A 4267-nucleotide genomic window follows, 5' to 3' on the forward strand; every position below is an offset into this window, starting at 1 on the left:
AGGGGACGGTTTTTCTTGGCGTGGAGGTTGGAGCCCTTCCACTCGGCGACTGGCGTTTGCTTCACTGGGAAACCACTGGTGTTCCTGGCCCAGCGCCCCTGGGATCACTCCTCCAAATCCTCCTACTTGGAGAAAAGAACCCCACTTCCTGAAACAATAAGTCGGGTGACCGTGGAACTACAAGTCATTTTGCCATCCCAGGGCCGTCCGTGTAAACTCTCAGGCATTTTTGGCCACGCTGCCTGCCACCAGCTCGGTCTCCTGACCAGAAAGTTCCGGAACATTGGAGAAGCTCACATTCTATTGCATCGATCTGCTAAGTGGGTCAGAGCTCGGAGGTCCTGGCAATCGAGGGCTGCGTCGGTGAGTGCCGAGCGCAGACATTTCACGAACACAACATAACCTTTCTTATTTTGAAACTTTAAAAGGCTCCGTTCAGATAAATGACCCCCGGTGCTCCTGGAGCACCAAGTAAACGAGTGTAATTTTATTACAACGTTGGTGGCTGTTGCCAGGCATCTCGATTGTAGTTGTTAGCCTCGATCAAAGGTGAAAACGGCAGCTGTTAATCAAGTTGGAAAATATCACTTTGCGGGAAAACTGAGCTGAAGAAAAACGGTAGGAGGAAGAAAAAATGTTTCAGACCCTCTGTTGACACAAATCCACATCTTTTTAGCAGGCACGGGACTGTCAACAATGGCCGCCCGTAAAATTTCAGCGATTAGCAGAAGTAGAACATGGCTGAGCTCCTACCACACAACGAGCTCTATCTAAGTCGGAGAGAGGCAGGTAGAAGGTGCTAGAAGGAAGGAAGGTAAGGTGCTTTGGGCAGGGGCCTCAGGAAACTAAGAAAATGGAGTCTCATATCTCATGTGAGTCTGGTGCCTGGTAGGTGCTCAACAGATATTTGGGGAACGTTCTCGTTAAACCTTTGAGGCGTAAAAATGAGTGCATTTGGCAAGGTGGCCCTGAAGGAAGTGAGAGTTGCCCAGCTGAAGGCAGAGGGGGTGGAGGATTGGGGGTGGTGGTGGGAGAAGAATGTTCCAGGCTGAGCCGACAGTATGTGGTCACTCTTCTGGTTACAGGTCCTCGTGATGAGTACGTGTCAGATAATGGGGTGCATGGGCACAGAACAGGACAGCTGCAGTTTGCTGGAGGGCCAGGGAAGAAGGGAAGGAGAGAGAGAGGAGCAAGGTGGCAGGGGAGGGGAAGGGAGAGCGGGGGAGGGGAGAGGGGAGAGACAGGGCAGCGGAGAGGAGGGGAAGAGGGAAGTGGAGGGAGGAGAGGGCTCCTCTCTGTCGGGAAGTGCCCTCCTCCAGCCACAGCCTCACTCAACCTCTTCTGAGACGCTGTTCAGAAGGAAGTTACTGTTTGTCGGGTGATTTGTCACTTGCACAGCTCCCCTTCCCCCAGTGGCTGATTGGGGGCGTCCATCCTCCCCACAAAGAGGCGTCACTTGCCCCCAAAGGACTTCACAAACTGCAAAGGAGAAGGGATCAGGCCACGGGCTTTGGCACTTGGGAGGCCGTGGTCTGGAGCCTCGTGGACCACCTCGGCACATGAATCCTAGGAACTGACCGGTGGACAGGTTTGGGTGTGGGGAGAAAGGCCAGGGGGCTTCGGGTAACGGGGGGAGCTAGAGAGCGGGGTCCCCGCCCGTTGAGGTGCTGGGGGATGGGGGCCACGATGTGCAAAAGGGCCACCAGGTCCAAGCCGGCTCTCCTGTGGACCTCGGTGGCCGGCCTACCCTGGCTGGATGGAAGCAGGCCGTGTGCATGGTGTCCCTTAAACCCTGGCCCCCGCCAGGCATGCTGAGAATTATTAGCAAGGTTGGTCCTGAGTGCTGTGATGATGGTCTGATCTGCAAATGAAACCTAGGGCTGTGCTGACAGGCCAGGTCTCCAGAGTAGAGGGGGAGAAATCCCCTGGTTCGTAGTGGTTACCGATTCCCAGGGCCCCAACACGCTGCAGTGGCCGATTACAGGCCATCAGTGGTTCGAGAGCCAGCTCGCAAGGGGCGCCTGGGTGGCTCCGTCGATTAAGCGTCCAACTTCGGCTCAGATCATGATCTCGAGGTTCATGGGTTCGGGCCCTGGGTCGTGAGTTCGGGCCCTGTCAGCACAGAGCCTGGAGCCTGCTTCAGATTCTGTGTGCGTGTGTGTCTGTCTCTGCCCCTCCCCTCCCCACACTCTGTCTCTGTCTCTGCCTCTCTCTCTCTCAAAAATGAATAAACATTAAAAAAAAAAACAAAAACAACTGAGCCGGCTCGCAAACGTTCCAAATATTTAACAGTAGGCCCGCACGGTCCCTTCCGGCTGGCATACTCTGTTTCTGCCCATCAAGTTATTGTTTATTAAATGCAAACCGATGAAACGTGCCACCATCGGTCACCCCCAGGGCCGCAGACGGTGAGTGGTGGGCCAGAGTCTCTCTTAACGTCAGAAGTCACACTCGTAAAGTCCTGTCTGCTCTGCTCTGTTCCAGCTGTTTCTAAACCTGGAAAGTTTCTTCCCTGAGTCCCCCAGACCAACGTCCTCTTTATTCTTCTCTCCTCCCACAGACGGTGATTATTCCCTGCCGTGCTCCCCGTATCCTCCATGAAAATGTCCCCACTCCCGTCTTCTTTCACAGCACACGGATTTCTGTCTGCCCAGTCTCCTCTGTTAACACTTGGATGACGCTTAATGTTTTAGGATCCTGAACCACCCTGCGATCAGCAGCCTCGTGATTAATTACGTAGGACAAATGGTGTTTTCCAGCTCACTTTTGGTTTTTCTCTTTGGCCCAAGGATTATTTAGGAGATAATGTTCTATTTGGGCTTTATTTTACTTACAAATCTTATATTCTTAGTTTACTTCCTCCTAAAGGTTATCGTACTCACAAAAACACATCGAGTCGTAAATGTCAACTCGATGAGTCTTCACCACCTAAGTGGACACACGCGAGCAGCCCTTAGATGTGGAAGTGGAGTATCGCCATCACTTCCCGAAGCCCGTTGGCACCCCTTCCAGACCACTCCCCTCCGGCCGGGGGTAGCTATTATCGTGACTTCTAACACCAGAGGTTAGTTTTGCCTGCTTCTGAATTTTGCATGAACGGAGCCCTAAAATGCAAATTCTTCTGTGCCGGCGAGGTTCATCCGCATCGCTGTCTGTGACACTGTGTGCTCGCTGTCCTTGCCGCAGAGGGTTCTGGTACCTGAAAAGATAACCATGATTTCTCTGCCGTTCTACTGCTGCTGAACATCCAGGTGCCATCTGGTTTGGGGCAATGACGCATCACCGCGGTGGGCATTCTCTGTGTGACTTTGGAGCCGTTGTATGCTGGGAATACTCTCCAGATGACAAGCCCTGACTGGTGTGTGCCGATTTCCATGGTGTAAATCCTTGCACACGGCCGACTCCTTGCACAAGCTGCCACGGTGATGTCCCTGAAGGTGGAGGTGTAGAAAAGATATGAGTAATCGGCCCTGCCCTGGGTGAGCAGCTCAGCTTTCTGGAGTTTCTCTGGCTGCCGAGAAGGAAAGTCACGGGGTCGGAGGGGAGGTGTTTGTTCATCTGTAGACCCAAGAGACACTGCCTCATGGTTTCCCAAAGGGGGTGAATCACAAATACTTACATTCTTTTGGATTTTTTGTTTTCATTCGTTATGACTGGTTTTCAATATTAGGGTCAAAATGTGTCTGCGTTATCTCTTTTTTTGGAATTTATTGAGGTTATAGGGTTTTTTGTGGCTTTTTAAAAAGTTGTCCCACAGATAGCTCGTGGACGAGGAAGTATATTCTCTTTTTATTTTTTTTAGCCACCGATAGGATCACATTTTTTAATTAAATTATACAGACCCTCTATGGGTATACGTTTGTCTCTACTTCTATGAATAAAAAACCTAATAAGGGGGCGGCCTGGGTGGCTCAGTCGGTTAAGCGTCCGACTCTTGGTTTCGGCTCAGGTCGTGATCTCACGGTTCATGAGTTCGAGCCCCACGTCGGGCTCTGTGCTGACAGTGTGGAGCCTGCTTTGGATTCTCTCTCTCTCTCTCTCTCTCTCTCAATAAATAAATAAACACTTTTTTAAAAAAATGAACAAGGTATCTAATATTCCCCCACTGTAAGGCCTCTCACGGAGGTGAAGGTACCAGCCAAAAGCCACACCATCAGAAGAGGTGGGCAGCAGTCCAAACACAGCCCCTGGCCTCAGGCTTCTATGCATTTAAGGATTAAATGTCCTAATGGAGTCAGTCTCTTAGCCCAAAATATGTATGTCAGTT

This window comes from Neofelis nebulosa, chromosome 9 (assembly GCF_028018385.1).
Source record: "Neofelis nebulosa isolate mNeoNeb1 chromosome 9, mNeoNeb1.pri, whole genome shotgun sequence".
Taxonomy (NCBI): Eukaryota; Metazoa; Chordata; class Mammalia; order Carnivora; family Felidae; genus Neofelis; species Neofelis nebulosa.